Source organism: Caretta caretta, chromosome 23, assembly GCF_965140235.1.
Source record: "Caretta caretta isolate rCarCar2 chromosome 23, rCarCar1.hap1, whole genome shotgun sequence".
Classification (NCBI taxonomy): domain Eukaryota; kingdom Metazoa; phylum Chordata; order Testudines; family Cheloniidae; genus Caretta; species Caretta caretta.
The window spans coordinates 6038289-6055305 of NC_134228.1; positions in this window are offsets into that span (position 1 = coordinate 6038289).

Below are 17017 nucleotides of genomic sequence, written 5' to 3' on the forward strand. Positions count from 1 at the left end.
CACCCAGGGCGTTGCAGGGATGGGGGTGCCCCGTGTGCCCGGTCCCTCGCCCCCGCCCCCCCAGGCGCAGCCCGGTGCTGAAGGAGTTAACGAGTCTGGTTCCCAAGCAGGGGAGGGGCCGGGGGGTCGCCATTGGCGATGCTGGAGCCATTGCAGCCAGCGGGACGCTCGGAACCTGCCCGGGGCTGCTCAGCCAGGCGGGACCCGGACCCACCCCAGCCCCAGCCCCAGGAGCCCAGCCCCGGCCGGGCCCGGAGGCAGCAGCCCAGGTATGGAGCCGCTGGGAGAGTCTCGGGCGCTTCCCCAGCCCCGGGGGTCCGGGAAACTTGGAGTGTGATTGACAGCTGTCAATCAGCATCGGCCCGGCCGCGGGAAGGTTTCTGAAGGGGGGTCGAGTTGGGACGATCCGGGGCAGAGGCTGGGCGGAGCTGCGCCCCACGGGAGCCGGGCTCCGCCCTCCTATGGGGCTGGTCGGTGCATTGTCTGGGGGGCGGGGGGTGCATTGTCAAGAAGGGTTTCTTCAGGTATGTTAGCAACAAGAAGAAAGTCAAGGAAAGTGTGGGCCCCTTACTGAATGAGGGAGGCAACCTAGTGACAGAGGATGTGGAAAAAGCTAATGTACTCAATGCTTTTTTTGCCTCTGTCTTCACGAACAAGGTCAGCTCCCAGACTCCTGCACTGTGCAGCACAGCATGGGGAGGAGGTGACCAGCCCTCTGTGGAGAAGGAAGTGGTTCGGGACTATTTAGAAAAGCTGGACGAGCTCAAGTCCATGGGGCCGGATGCGTTGCATCTGAGAGTGCTAAAGGAGTTGGCGGATGTGACTGCAGAGCCATTGGCCATTATCTTTGAAAACTCATGGCGATCGGGGGGAGGTCCCTGATGACTGGAAAAAGGCTAATGTAGTGCCCATCTTTTAAAAAGGGAAGAAGGAGGATCCTGGGAACTACAGGCTAGTCAGCCTCACCTCAGTCCCTGGAAAAATCATGGAGCAGGTCCTCAAGGAATCAATTCTGAAGCACTTAGAGGAGAGGAAAGGGATCAGGAACAGTCAGCATGGATTCACCAAGGGCAAGTCATGCTTGACTAATCTAATTGCCTTCTCTGACGAGATAACTGGCTCTGTGGATGAGGGGAAAGTGGTGGACGTGTTGTTCCTTGACTTTAACAAAGCTTTTGACACGGTCTCCCACAGTATTCTTGCCAGCAAGTTAAAGAAGTATGGGCTGGATGAATGGACTATAAGGTGGATAGAAAGTTGGCTAGATTGTCGGGCTCAATGGGTAGTGAGCAATGGCTCCATGTCTAGCTGGCAGCCAGTATCGAGCGGAGTGCCCCAGGGGTCGGTCCTCGGGCCGGTTTTGTTCAATATCTTCATTAATGATCTGGAGGATGGCGTGGGCTGCACCCTCAGCAAGTTTGCAGATGACACTAAACTGGGAGGAGACGTAGATACGCTGGAGGGTAGGGATAGGATACAGAGGGACCTAGACAAATTAGAGGATTGGGCCAAAAGAAATCTGATGAGATTCAACAAGGACAAGTGCAGAGTCCTGCACTTAGGACGGAAGAATCCCATGCCCCGCTACAGACTAGGGGCCGAATGGCTAGGCAGCAGTTCTGCAGTAAAGGACCTAGGGGTTACAGTGGACGAGTGATCAAGGCCAAGCGCAGCCCTGCCACCCACCCCTCTCACATAACAAGGACAACCGCTTTCATCACCCCTGCACCCAACACCAAAGTGACTTGCAATCCAACAGCGACCATTAGGGCAAAGCAGCTCCATCATGCTGCACACCTAGGCAGAGCAGACATGTGTCTGCGTAAACAAGGGCGGTTCCCAAAGTCTTTTCCACCAGCCCATCTTTAGATGTCAGGGGCGAGCTCATTCAGACCCTCCTTACAAACGTGTGACTATAAACTAGGTGGGAGAGGGTGACATCTACTATTCTTAAACTCTTGAAGGACCTGGGGACCAGAAACAATCAATACAATTCATTAACTACAGCTAAGCCTTCCTTTGTTCAATAAGTCAGTTAATTTAAAATGCAAAATATATTTTGACAAAGTTACTGGGTTTTGGGGGTGTATAACCAGCACACTTAATGACATTTTCTTTAACTAATGGAAAGCAATTTTAAAATGCGAGTTTTTTATGCATTTTTAATTGAATTCCAATTTCCATCCAAATGCAGCTTGTCAAAAAAAGTAAGCATCTAGTCAATCAGAAATGAGTCATTTGCCATTATATAAAAAAATTAAGAATCTGAATAAATGTTTATCCAGCTATATAATTGCTTGAATAAATGCATATAGATATAATCTGTCCTCCTGGTTATGACAAAAGGTACAAAATGTAATGTAAAGGCTATACTTAGCTGCGAATCAACATGTTTTAATGGTTACCCCGCAATGAAAATCAACCCTTTTTTTTCAGAAAATAGCTCAAAGAGAGGTTTCAGAGTAGCAGCCGTGTTAGTCTGTATTCGCAAAAAGAACAGGAGGACTTGTGGCACCTGTTAGTCTCTAAGGTGCCACAAGTACTCCTTTTCTTTTAGCTCAAAGATACTAACGCAAAACAAGATTAAAGTCAGTGATTCAAACCAGGTTTTTCTCCCACATGATTTCAACCATGAATAAAATTCTTGATTTAAAACACATTGAATTGTATCAATCCTCCTAGCTCAGGAGAGCTGGGGCCAATTTCCTGGCTCTGAAATGTACTCCTTGTTTGTGTAACTTAATCTTCCCTATGTCTCAGGTGTCTCAGTGTCCATTGGTAAAACAGGGTAATAATCTGTCCTGCCTATTAAGATTGTAAACTGTCCATGGCATGGACTGTATCTGGGCAGTGCCCGGCACGACAGGGCTCTGATCTCGGTCACTGTGTGTGTCTGGGCAGCGCTATGCGGGATGGGGCCCCGATCTCTGTCACTGTGTGTCTGGGCAACGCTAGGTTGGGATCTCCAGGCGCTACTTTAGTGTCCTGCAACTGGAGTTCAGGGGAGCTGGGGCAGGTGGCATGTTGGATCATTTGGAGCAGGAAATGGCGGCCCGGACAGTGGCCGACGTGCTGTCCCCCCGGTGCGGCGTTCCCCAGCTCCCCAGGCCGGGTTGTGCTCTGTGCCCAGCCTTGCCCACATTGGGATGAAGGTTCTGCCCCTGGGGTCGCGCTGCCAGGCCAGAATCGCTCCATCCCACTTGGCGCTCAGTCTGTCAGCCTGGGTGCTGCTACAGACCCCTGAGCCCTGCTGCACGAGCCCGGCTTTATCTTAAGCAACTGCAGCCCCCTGGTGAAATCCCCCCCCCCCCGCCTCGGTGGCTGGGCTCCCACCAGCATCAGCACGATGGTTTATTGACCAACTACCTGACCCCAGCCCCCGCCACCCTCCCAGGCGCTTATAGAGAGAACCAGGTGCCGGCGTCCAGAGCTCACTCTGCTCCCAGCTCTGCAGGAATCCAGGAGAGCACATGCCAGCCCCTCTCTGCACCCCACGGGGCGCCGGTCTCCATGGACCAGCTCTGTCCCCCAGCACGGCTCTTCTCCCCGCAGCCCCAGCTGGGCAGGGGGCTGTTAGTACATAAATGATCTGGAGGATGGTGTGGATTGCACTCTCAGCAAATTTGCGGATGATACTAAACTGGGAGGAGTGGTAGATACGCTGGAGGGCAGGGATAGGATACAGAGGGACCTAGACAAATTGGAGGATTGGGCCAAAAGAAATCTGATGAGGTTCAATAAGGATAAGTGCAGGGTCCTGCACTTAGGACAGAAGAACCCAATGCACAGCTACAGACTAGGGACCGAATGGCTCGGCAGCAGCTCTGCGGAAAAGGACCTAGGGGTGATCGTGGACGAGAAGCTGGATATGAGTCAGCAGTGGGCCCTTGTTGCCAAGAAGGACAATGGCATTTTGGGATGTATAAGTAGGGGCATAGCGAGCAGATCGAGGGACGTGATCGTTCCCCTCTATTCGACATTGGTGAGGCCTCATCTGGAGTACTGTGTCCAGTTTTGGGCCCCACACTTCAAGAAGGATGTGGGTAAATTGGAGAGAGTCCAGCGAAGGGCAACAAAAATGATTAGGGGTCTGGAACACATGACTTATGAGGAGAGGCTGAGGGAACTGGGATTGTTTAGTCTGCAGAAGAGAAGAATGAGGGGGGATTTGATAGCTGCTTTCAACTACCTGAGAGGTGGTTTCAGAGAGGATGGTTCTAGACTATTCTCAGTGGTAGAAGAGGACAGGACAAGGAGTAATGGTCTCAAGTTGCAGTGGGGGAGGTTTAGGTTGGATATTAGGAAAAACTTTTTCACTAAGAGGGAGGTGAAACACTGGAATGCGTTACCTAGGGAGGTGGTAGAATCTCCTTCCTTAGAAGTTTTTAAGGTCAGGCTTGACAAAGCCCTGGCTGGGATGATTTAATTGGGGATTGGTCCTGCTTTGAGCAGGGGGTTGTACTAGATGACCTCCTGAGGTCCCTTCCAACCCTGATATTCTATGATTCTATGATTCTAAGCCAGCTGCTCAAGGGGCTGCTATAGGGACCGGGGAGCTCATGGGGAAGGGGGATCTGGATGGGGATGGGACGCTGCCGTCAGGCAACAGTCTGGGCTTGGAGCCCGGGGCAGCCTGAGCACAGGGGGATCTGCTACCCAGGAGCTCTGGGGGTGTTTGGCTCCGGCCCAGCAGCGCCCCCTCCTGGCGGTGGCAGGCTGGCTGTGACGGGCGCATGTCCCCACAGGACTGAGCGAGAGGAAGATGCTGCTGCGTATCTACTAATGTGATATCTGCCACCATGTGCCAGCAATGCCCCTCTGCCATATACATTGGCCAAACCGGACAGTCTCTGCGTAAAAGAACAAATGGACACAAATCAGATGTCAAGAACTGTAACATTCAAAAACCAGTTGGAGAACACTTCAATCTCCCTGGTCACTCGATTACAGACCTAAAAATGGCAATTCTTCAACAAAAAAACTTCAAAAACAGACTCCAACAAGAGACTGCTGAATTGGAATTAATTTGCAAACTGGATACAATTAATTTAGGCTTGAATAAAAACTGGGAGTGGATGTGTCATTACACAAAGTAAAACTATTTCCTCATGTTTATTTCTCCGCCCTCCTCCCCCCCCCTTCCTCAGACATTCTTGTCAACTGCTGGAAATGGTCCACCTTGATTATCACTACAAAAGGTTTTTTCCTCACTCCCCCCCTCAACTCTCCTGCTGGTAATAGCTCATCTTACCTGAGCCACTAACACCCATTGTTTCATGTTCTCTGTGTATATAAATCTCCCCACTGTATTTTCCACTGAATGCATCCGATGAAGTGAGCTGTAGCTCATGAAAGTTTGTGCTCAAATAAACTTATTAGTCTCTAAGGTGCCACAAGGACTCCTTTTCTTCTTGCTGGTCTGGGAAATCCCTGAGGCAGCTGAGAACCGAGGGGGCAGAAACACAGGCCTGGAAAATTAACAACGGAGACACCTGACTAACATGCCCCCTGGCCTGGCGCCCAGGGCTGGAACTGCCCCTGCAGAGCTGGAGATGTCCTCTGCTCCCATGCAGCCCATCCCTCCGCGAGGCAGGGCTGGGTTGTCCCCTGCTGCCCGTTCCCCAGAGCCCTAGTGTTCATCGGCCCAAGGGACGAGGCCCCTGGCCCTGCCCACGAGGAGCCGATCCCAGAGTGTCACACACCCCCGGCCCAGTCCGTGTCCCCTGCCAGCCCAGCTCCATCTGAACTGCTCTGGGGCACCCAAGAGCCAGAAAGTGCCAGCTCCCAGCATGCAGAGGGGCAGCGAGCTCAGGCGGTGTGGGGAGGGCAGGAGAAAGGGGGCTGGGGTGGGGGAGAGCAGGGACAGAGGGGTGGGGTGGGGGAAGCAGTAACAACACTAGCTGGTTCCCGGCTCCCACCAAGGCCCTGTTAGGAGGATTCGTGCTGGGAATGTCCCTGCAGCCTAGAAATCGCCCCCTGGATCGGAGCAGGGCCCATCTACCCCGGTGTCCCGGCTCCAGCAGCGGCCAGTGCCAGATGCTCCAGAGGGAGCTGCCAGACACCCCCTAGTGGCCCATGATGGAATAACCCAGTCACAGGGGAATTTCCTTTCTGTTCCCCCCAAGTAGTGGCCCCAAGCCCCGGGGCAGGAACCCATCCAGTCCCACCCACTGTGAAGCTGGCTGTCCTCGTTCTCCATAGAAACCTCTGATCCATTGCTGTATCCTGCTCTTGGCCCAGTGACAGCCAGTGGCAGGGAGTTCCCCAGGCTGATTGTGCCCAATGAGCCTTTTCTCAGGGTCAGATGTTCTGACCTTCCAGTTTCTGGGGTACTGGACTCCATCCTGGTCCCCCCACCTCTGAAAGAATCTGGCAGAGGAGCAGGGGGGTCAGCAGTGGGAGGCCAGAAGGATCAGGGGCCTCCCATACGCAGACAGAGCAGAAAGGCTGCGGAGCGGAGGGGACAGGCGGGAGGGATGCAAATGACCGGAGGGGGCAGAGCAGACAGACGAGCGCTGAGCCGCACAACCTGGGTGGGAGCTTCCCCAGCCCGGGCTGAGTTCGGAGCACCAGCCCCACTCGCCATCTCCAGCCTAGCCCTTGCTTGGCCCCCCTCCAGCCTCGCCTGGCTCCCCGTTCAACCCTTTGCTGCCAGCAGCGGGTGCCGCTACGGGGCGACCAGGCTCCCGGCCAGGCCTCTCTCCAGCCCCGTCACATTTAATGCTGGGCTGCGTGTCCCCCCTGCGCCGCGCATGGCCTTTGCTGGCCCCCACCCCACCCCATTGCCGTGGCCCCAACCCCACTCAGAGCACCAGCCCTGGGCCCGATCCTGCTGCGTGGGCTGTGGCAGGTGGGGGGCACCCACATTAATCAAGCCCTTTCTCCCCTCCCCTGCATGGCACAGGCTGCCCCCACATTGTCTCACTCCGACAGTGGGGGGCCGGGCCCCCAAAAAGCAGGGTCCCGCTGAGGACCCCAGTGCCCTACATCATCCTCCACCACACGGCAGGGAATCGCTGCTACACACAGGCCTCCTGCAGCCGGCAGGTCGGGGGCATCCAGAATTACCACATGAACTACCAGTGCTGGCCCGACACCGGCTACACGTGAATGCGGCAGGGTGGGGTGGGGGCCTCCCCAGAGCTGAGGGGCAGATTCGGGGCTACTGCCCCCAAGCAGCCACAGGGGGGCAGCAGTAACCACACTCAGGGGTAGAGCCAGGGTGGGTGGCTGAAAAGTGGGAATGGGGGAGGGGTGCACCCAGCACCCCAGCTGTGGGAGAGGGGTGGTGAGGGGGCACAGAGCGCCCCTGGCAGGGGGGACGGTGAAATAGGGGTTATACAGAGCCCCTTCCATTGGAGGGGAAGCACCCTGTGAAGGGGGGGCTGAGGGATGATGGGGAGCCTGGGGAGGTGCTGACACTTGGAAGTGGGGAACCGGATCTAGGCTGGGAAGGGCCAACCCAGTAGTTCCTGATCCTGTTTCTCAGGCAGTTCCTTGGCAGCCGGCACCCTGTGTGCCCCCCCAAGCCCTGCCCAAGTGCTGGTGCAATGTCCCACCCCCCGCTCCACCCCAGCAGCTGCTGCACATGCTCCTGCCCCTCCCCTAGGCTGGGAAACGGGACCAGGCTAGGCTGTGGGCCTGTTTCTCAGGGGCCGGCCCAGCCTCAAGCTCTGTGGTGGCTGCTCGAGACCCTCCCCCGCATCCTGCTATCACCCCCATGAGGCACTGGGGGTGGGGGGGCAGGTGGAAAACATGGTGGGTGCAGAGATGTGTTTGCACCCCCAGCTCTGCCCGCCCTGCCTGCCCTGGAGGGGGATGAGGGGCACAGAGCCCCTGGCAGGGGGAGATGGGGGGAGGGGGGGCTGAGGGAGTCCCTGAAGAGCGGGGGATGGGAAGGGGGCAGTCATGGAGCTGGTTGGGGGATGCAGGGCCGCAGGGAGCCCCTGGGTTGTGCCACGAGTTCGGCCGACAGACACCGCACGGCCTGCGCCCTCCTCGTCTGTGACACCGCCCCATGCCGGCATCCTCGACGCCTTTCCCTGGGGCCAGCCTGACAGCCCAGAACGAAAACCTGGCCGGAGATTTTTCTCTGTGAAATGTTTTGAGATGGTGACGTCGGGGGATGGAAACCCAGCTGGGAATTTCCTGCAGGGCAACGGCTCCCAGTGCTGTTCTCCTGCCCCACATCTGGGCCCGCTACAGCCCTCACTTGCCCTCCGACTCTGTCCAGGAGGGGCCCAGGGCTGCTTCCATAAGGGGTGTTACACACAGCGCCACCTAATGGCCAAAGAACACAATACAGGTTAGCCCCCCCCGCCCTCAGTCCAGTCCCTTTCCTCAGTGGGTCTTTAGCTGCATGGCAGAGGATTGAGCTTCTAGCTCCAAAGGTCCCCGGTTCAAACCCGGGCAGGGTCAGCGACGACTCTGGGGGAGCTGCCAGGAGCGATGGGGAGGGGAGGGTGCGGCCAACGTGCCCGTGCGGGTCTCACACTGTGCTCTGCCAGCAGCTTCCTGGTCGGCGGGGACGGCAGAGTTTACAAGGGCAGAGGCTGGAGAACGAGGCGGGCCCATGCCAGAAACTGGAGCCATAAGTCGCTGGGAATCAGCTTCATGGGCAGCTTCTCCAATACGTGGGTCCCATCTGTACAGATTTCCCTGCTAGGGTTGCCAGGTGCCCGGTTGAAAAGGAACAACGGCAGCTCTGGTCAGCACTGCTGACTGGGCCATTAAAAGTCCAGGTGGCGCAGGGCTGGCAAGCTCCCTACCCGGCTCTGTGCAGCTCCCAGGAGCCAGCTGGCATGTCCTTCCAGCTTGGGGGCAGCCACGGGGCTCTGCACGCTGCACCCACTCCAAGCTCCGGTTCTGCAGCTCCCATTGGCTGCAGTTCGTGGCCAATGGCAGCTGAGGAACTGGTGCTTGGCGTGGGGACAACATGTGGAGCACCGTGGCTGTGCCCGAGCCAGGGGGACATGTCGCCGCTTACTGGGATCTGCCTGAGGACAGCACCCCCTGGAGCCTGAACCCCGAATCCCTTCCCACACCCCTGCCCCAGCTTAGAACCCGCTTCCACACCCTAACTCCCTCCTAGAGCCTGCACCTCACACCCCCTTCCTCACCTCAACCCCCTGTTCCAGTCCTGAGTCCCCTCCCACACTCTGAACCCCTCGGCCACAGCCCAGAGCCTCCTCCTGCACCCCAAACCCCTCATCCCTGGCTCCACCCCAGAGCCCAAGCCCTAAGCCCGAGCCCTCACACTCCCCGCCCCTCAACTCCCTGCCCCAGCCCAGTGAAAATGAGCGATGAGCGAGGGTGAGGGAGAGAGAGCGAAAGAGGGAGAGGGGATGGAGTGAGTGGGGGACGGGCCTCAGAAAAGGGGGGGGGGCAGGGGCAGGGCCTCGGGGCAAGGATGTTCAGTTTTCTGGAATTGGAAAGTTGGCAACCCTACTAGGCCCTGCTGGGAGCTGGGAATCCCATTTGCAGGGCTCCCGCCGACACCTGTGCTCCCCTGCTGACCTGACACCTGGGACAGGGGGTTCTGCCGCAGGGACCATTTCCGGTGATGTAGGAATTGGTGACTGTCATAAATATAAAGGGAAGGGTAAACCCCTTTGAAATCCCTCCTGGCCAGGGGAAAGCTCCTCTCACCTGTAAAGGGTTAAGAAGCTAAAGGTAACCTCACTGGCACCTGACCAAAATGACCAATGAGGAGACAAGATACTTTCAAAAGCTGGGAGGAGGGAGAGAAACAAAGGGTCTGTGTGTCTGTCTATATTCTGTCTTTGCCGGGGATAGACCAGGAATGGAGTCTTAGAACTTTTAGTAAGTAATTTAGCTAGGTACATGTAAGATTATGATTTCTTTAAATGGCTGAGAAAAGAACTGTGCTGAATAGAATAACTATTTCTGTCTGTGTATCTTTTTTGTAACTTAAGGTTTTGCCTAGAGGGGTTCTCTATGTTTTGAATCTAATTACCCTGTAAGGTATCTACCATCCTGATTTTACAGGGGGGATTTCTTTATTTCTATTTACTTCTATTTTTATTAAAAGTCTTCTTGTAAGAAAACTGAATGCTTTTTCATTGTTCTCAGATCCAAGGGTTTGGGTCTGTGGTCACCTATGCAAATTGGTGAGGCTTTTTATCCAACATTTCCCAGGAAAGGGGGGGTGCAAGTGTTGGGAGGATTGTTCATTGTTCTTAAGATCCAAGGGTCTGGGTCTGTAGTCACCTAGGCAAATTGGTGAGGCTTTTTACCAAACCTTGCCCAGGAAGTGGGGTGCAAGGTTTTGGGAAGTATTTTGGGGGGAAAGACGTGTCCAAACAGCTCTTCCCCAGTAACCAGTATTAGTTTGGTGGTGGTAGCGGCCAATCCAAGGACAAAGGGTGGAATATTTTGTACCTTGGGGAAGTTTTGACCTAAGCTGGTAAAGATAAGCTTCGGAGGTTTTTCATGCAGGTCCCCACATCTGTACCCTAGAGTTCAGAGTGGGGGAGGAACCTTGACAGTGACTAATGACGAGGGGTCACCGCTGTAGAGCGACCTGGCTGGCTGCGAGCAAACAAGGTGGGGGTTTAATCCAGCCAAGCAGAAGGGCCGGGATCCGGGCCAAGAACCTCAGGCCAGACCTACGGCCTGGAGCCTGGAAAGCAGCAACCCAGAAAGGATCTAGGGCCAGGGAAAGCAGCTGAGCAGGAGCAGCCTGTAGGACCCTGGAGTTGTAATGACCTTTGGCGGTACAGGGAGGGGGAGAGCGAGTAGGAGCAGGTGGGGGGGTCACCTGTGTACGGCATCACGAGGCCCATCACTGGATCCCCTGGCTGGCTCTGGTGGCCCAGGGGAGTTTGCTCCACTGGCTAATCGCCCTTCCTGTTCGACATTTGGGCTGGGGACCATGTCTGGCTTCAGCTACCGGCCCCTGGCCCCTCTTCTGCCTTTCTCAGCACAGCTAACACGCCCGCCAGGTCCTGTATTTCCTCCCCGGGTGATCACCTGGATGGGCTGAGCTCTGCCTGTCCCGCCCTGGCAGCCATTTCTCCAGCTCAGGGATTGTGTTTGTGGCTCTTTTTCCATGTCCCTTTTATCACGTGGGCCCCAGAACCGGGTGCAGGATCCAGCATCCGTCTCCCGACGGCCGGATACGGGGGGGAAATCCCCTCCCAAGCCTCCACTCCCCTGTTTGTCCTGCCCAGGATCCATGAGCCCTGCATGTCCTCGCGTTGCCCTGGGAGCTCGGGTGTGGCTTGTGACCCCTAGATCCCCGCTCTCCAGGGTTCAGCCCCTAGGGTGGAGGTGGGGCCTGTGGCCCTGGCCTCACCCGGCAGAGAGCACCTGAGCTGGGCACTCACAGGGTGGCTGCAGGGGGGATACTGAGCACCCTGTGGCCCCTGTGACAGGTTCCCTCCGGAGTGCCACTTGGAACCGGGGTACCACTGAGTCCGCCTGACCCACCAGCCTGGGTTCCCTTTACACTGTGCTGCTGTGACTATCTCTCAAGGCCACTCCAGCACACATGCAGATAGGGATACACCAGCTGCAGAAACACACACAGATGCTGAGATCAGCTCTGTATGGGAATGCTCAGCTCTTCCTCCTTTCACACAGGTGTTCAATGTTCGGGAAAAGCGAGATCTGTGCAATAGGCAATGTAGCTCCATCTGGGCACCAGCCAGCTCCTGTGCCCCAGAGAGCTCCCACAGCTCCCACTGAACCAGGGACGAAGGGGGCAGGAGGTTGAAAGAGAAGGTGCCATCCTGGGACCCAGGAGACCCATGTTCATTTCCCAGCTCTGCCACAGATGCTCTATTTGTCTTCGAGCAAGTCCCTTATTCTCTCTCTGCAGTGGTTCCCTGTCTGTACAGTGGGGGTAGCAGCCAGGCCCTGCCCTGAAGGGGGCAGTTAGAATAAATGCAATCGAGGTTGGGCAGTGCTCGGATGCCAGGGGGATGAGGGCCAGGATGGTGCCTAAGACAGACCGAAAGCAAGGGGGAGCTACAGAGCCGGTGGTGAGAGGGGTTTGGCCTTTGACAATCTGCTCTGGGTGCCTGGGCTGCCAGACCCCAGACAGCCACTGGCATTGCCAGACCTCCCTGATCTATGGTGCTGCTGCTCTCCCTGCTTCTAGGAGTCACTGCCTCCCCCGGGCCGAGACCCCCGCAGCAATCATCTCCTGGGGCTGCCGTGGCACTGAGCGTTAGCAAGGCCTGGGACTCAGTTGGGCGGGAGGAGGAGGCTGCTATTAAAGCAGCTTCTGCGTCGTTGCAGCGGTGGGAGAGGAAGCAGAGACGGGACCGTTTTACATCCCGTGGCCAAAGCACCCGGCAGCTTGGGAAAGTGGAAAGAGCCGCTCGGGTGGGCTGGGAGCCGGGGGTGGGGAGAGTTCATGAATCCCCGTTCTGCACTGTCACGAGAAGGAGGAGCCAGGATGGAAGTGATCCTCCCACTCGGGGATCCAGAGACCCCCTGGCTCCAGTGGCATGGACGCAGGGAGCGGCTCTGGCCTGGGGTCTGCAGGAGCTGGGACTAGAGGAGCCCAGCGGTCCCTTCCGGCCTAACGTCTGTGACTGTGGGGAGCGGTGTTGGATCATATTAAAGAAGTTCTGTATTAAAATCACAAATGAGTTTGATTCCCCACAGTTTAAAGTCCAGGGTATTACTAATTAAGAGGTCTCTTGGTTTTTGGTGCTGTTTCTCTCCCTCTATGTGTGAAACTTGCAAGCTGCTAATTGTGTTAGTACATTGTAAGACTGAGTGTGTTCTCAAAGCAATTCACAGAGAGAGAGACTCAAAGCAATACTCGAACAACAGAAACTGCACCCAGAGACCCCCTGCCCTTTTGTTGTATTAACAATTGTGATTAAAATAGAGATAGAGGATGTATGTGGATGGATGCTTGGTGTGGATAATAACTGAATGATCAGGGAGGTGCCAGCCTAAGAATCCAGTGTCCATCGGCTGAAGAAGGCGTCAAGTGGAAATAACCAGAGGACCCCCGGAGGGCAGACTGGAATCCACCCAACAGCCTCAAGAATGAGAGAACCAAAGAACAAGATAACATCTAGCAGCACAGAGCCGTCAGGAATGTGCTATCTGCTGATTGATTCAGCAACAGCATGATGAAGGAATTCCCATAGACTGGCATAGGAAGAAATTCCTATAAAAATAGACTCTAAAAAGTGAGAACTTTGGGGTCTGATTCTGCAAACCAACTTCCAGAAGCATCAGATGAGCATCTGACAAGGCCCTGCTCCCTCCTCATGTCCAGGCCACCTGGCCAGTGGCTTGGCATAAGCAACTCTAAGGCTGGTAACTATGATAACAACCTTGCAGAACCTGTGTGTGTGTGTTTGTATGAATGAATGTGTGACTAAATATGAGATTGAATGGGATGTTATAGCTATAACTAACTGCTTACTTCAGAGTAACAGCAGTGTTAGTCTTTATTCACAAAAAGAAAAGGAGTACTTGTGGCACCTTAGAGACTAACCAATTTATTTGCACATAAGCTTTCGTGAGCTAAGCTTATGCTCAAATAAATTGGTTAGTCTCTAAGGTGCCACAAGTACTCCTTTTCTAACTGCTTACTATGATTCTTTCTGTATTCACAATAAATGTGGTATTTTGCCTTTTTGCCTTTAATAAGATCCTGCTGGTTTTTATTTTATTGGTATAAGAGCAGAAGGTCCCTCCCATGACCCCGGTGGGGAAGGACAGGCTCTAAAGCCTTGGTGAGGCCAGAGGAAGTCTGGGCTGGGGCATCCCATGGCTGGGGAGTCACACATTGGCTGGTCTGTGACTCGCCTGCCCATTGTGACACGCCCCTGCTGGCTGGCACAGCCTCATCCCCTCACTGCCAGGCTTGGCTCTGGCAGAGCGAGAGCTGGCAGGTGCCGCTGGGGAACGCTGAGCCAGCAGATCCAGCTCCGCCACCGGCAGCAGAAAGTGGGTGGCCCATTTACGAGCAGGCTTCTGCCCACTCCTGACTCCAGGTAGGAGAATCTTCTATTGCCCACCTCTGCTTTTCCATTGCATCGCCAACCACACCGAGCCTTCCCCGAGCTCCTGGCTGGGCGGCGCACGTCTGCCAAGTGCCCCTGTGCCGGCCATCTACTGGAGTCAGCAGGAGACATTGGGTGAGGAATGGAGACCCCCAGGGCAGTGGCCATTCAGGAGACCCAGCATAGGGGGAATCAGGCCTGGGATTCTCTGCAGCAGCTGCTCCCACACAGGCCTTGGAGATGGGAGCTGTGAAACCCCCACAAAGCGCTGTCCTGGCACAGATCTCTGTAGCACTGGGACTCCATACCCGTGAGCCGCAATCCAGCAGCGCCTTGGGCCAGCCCCACCCTCTCCCATTGCCCCGCTCTGGGAGGCCAGGGCACAGTTCACAATTTAGCACTGACCAGCTGCAAGGATCCTGGCGGGCCCTGGTATGGTTGGAGCAGCATTTTCAATGTTCGGGAAAAGCGAGATCTGTGCAATAGGCAACGTAGCTCCATCTGGGCACCAGCCAGCTCCTGTGCCCCAGAGAGCTCCCACAGCTCCCACTGAACTAGGGACGAAGGGAGCAGGAGGTTGAAAGAGAAGGTGCCATCCTGGGACGCAGGAGACCCATGTTCATTTCCCAGCTCTGCCACAGATGCTCTGTTTGTCTTCGAGCAAGTCCCTTCTTCCCTCTGTGCTGTAGTTCCCTGTCTGTACAGTGGGAGTAGCTGCCAGACCCTGCCCTGAAGGGGGCAGTTAGAATAAATGCAATCAAGGTTGGGCAGTGCTCGGATGCCAGGGGGATGAGGGCCAGGATGGTGCCTAAGACAGACCGAAAGCAAGGGGGAGCTACAGAGCCGGTGGTGAGTGGGGTTTGGCCTTTGACAATCTGCTCTGAGTGCCTGAGGTGCCAGACCCCAGGCAGCAACTGGCATTGCCAGACCTCCCTGATCTACGGTGCTGCTGCTCTCCCTGCTTCTAGGAGTCACTGCCTCCCCCTGGGCCGAGACCCCCGTGTCACGGAGTCCCCGGGTGATGCTCTGGAACTGCTCCCTATGAAGCCAGGCAGGACTCTGGGGAAGTCTCCTTTCTGTGAGCAGCCTGTCTGCAGGGCAAACAGCTCACACAACTTCCACCTTCCTGGGTCTGATCTCGGAGCATTGAGCCTCCTCTGCCCCTCCGTGAGCTTCCCACAGCGAGCCCGCCCAGGCAGGCTCCTGGGGAAGCCAGAGGGTCCTGCCCCCCAACTCCGCAGTCAGACGTGACTCTCAGCCAGCAAGTAAAACAGAAGGTTTATTAGACGACAGGAACATGGTCTAACACAGAGCTTGTAGGTGCAGAGAACAGGACCCCTCAGCTGGGTCCATTTTGGGAGGTAGTGAGCCAGACTACCCCGTCTGTACTTCACTCCATGTCCCCAGCCAGCCTCAACTGAAACTCTCTCCAGCCCCTCCTCCTCTGGGCTTTGTACCTTTCCGGGGCCAGGAAGTCACCTGATTCCTTTGTTCTCCAACTCTTTTAGCTCTCACCTTGCAGGGGGGAAGGGCCAGGCCATCAGTTGCCAGGAAACAGGGTGTCAGCCATTCTCTGTGTCCAGACCCCTGCACATACCTGCCCTCTAGGGCTCTGCAATGATCATACACCCTTACCCCACCACCTAGAGACTTAAGATCTGCATAGGGGAAACTGAGGCACCCCCACACTATTCAGAGGAAACATTAAGAACAGTCCCACTTTGTCACACGCCGCAGCAATCATCTCCTGGGGCTGTCATGGCATTGAGCGTTAGCAAGACCCGGGACTCAGTTGGGCGTGGGGGGGTGGGAGGGTGCTGCTATTAAAGGAGCTTCTGCATCATTGCAGCAGTGGGAGAGGAAGCAGAGATGGGACCATTTTACACCCCATGACCAAAGCACCCAGCAGCTTGGGAAAGTGGAAAGAGCCTGCCATGTGGGCTGGGAGCTGGGGGTGGGGAGAGTTCATGAATCCCCATTCTGCACTGTCACGAGAAGGAGGAGCCGGGATGGAAGTGATTCTCCCACTCTGCGATCCAGAGACCCACTAACTCCAATAACATGGACGCAGGGAGGTGCTCTGTCCTGGGGTCTGCAGGAGCTGGGACTAGAGGAGCCCAGAGGTCCCTTCCGGCCTAACGTCTGTGACTGTGGGGAGCGAAAGGTCCGTCCCATGACCCCTGTGGGGAAGGACAGGCTCTAAAGCCCCGGCGAGGCCAGAGCAAGTCTGGGCTGGGGCATCCCATGGCTGGGGAGTCACACATTGGCTGGTCTGTGACTCGCCTGCCCATTGTGACACGCCCCTGCTGGCTGGCACAGCCTCATCCCCTCACTGCCAGGCTTGGCTCTGGCAGAGCGAGAGCTGGCAGGTGCCGCTGGGGAACGCTGAGCCAGCAGATCCAGCTCCGCCACCGGCAGCAGAAAGTGGGTGGCCCATTTACGCACAGGCTTCTGCCCACTCCTGACTCCAGGTAGGAGAATCTTCTATTGCCCACCTCTGCTTTTCCATTGCATCGCCAACCACACCGAGCCTTCCCCGAGCTCCTGGCTGGGCGGCGCACGTCTGCCAAGTGCCCCGGTGCCGGCCGTCTAGCCTGGTGCCAGTGAGGAAGTGGGCAGCAGCATGCGCACAGGAGGGAGTCTGGGGCGGCTCGACAGAAGGGGTCGCACCAGTCGAGCCCGGAGGGGACGGAGACAAGGAGGAGGGTTTGGCAGGGCTGGTGGCACGGCACGGGAAGGGGGCACAGGTGGTTAGATGAGGCATTGGGCTGGGACCCAGGAGAGCTGTGTTCAGTTCCCAGCTCCTCCGTAAGTCTTCTGCGTGAGATCAGGTGAGTCCCCGCCTCCCCGGGCCTCAGCTAACTAGGGAGAACAGGTCCCTGCTCTGCGGGGGGGTTGAGAGCCTAAATACCACAACACCCGTGTGCTCAGCCACTGGCATGGTGGGGCCAGGTAAGTGCCCAGACCGGAAGGTAGCTGGTGGCCCTGCCCCTCGTCCTGCTCCAGCCCTGCTCTCGCTC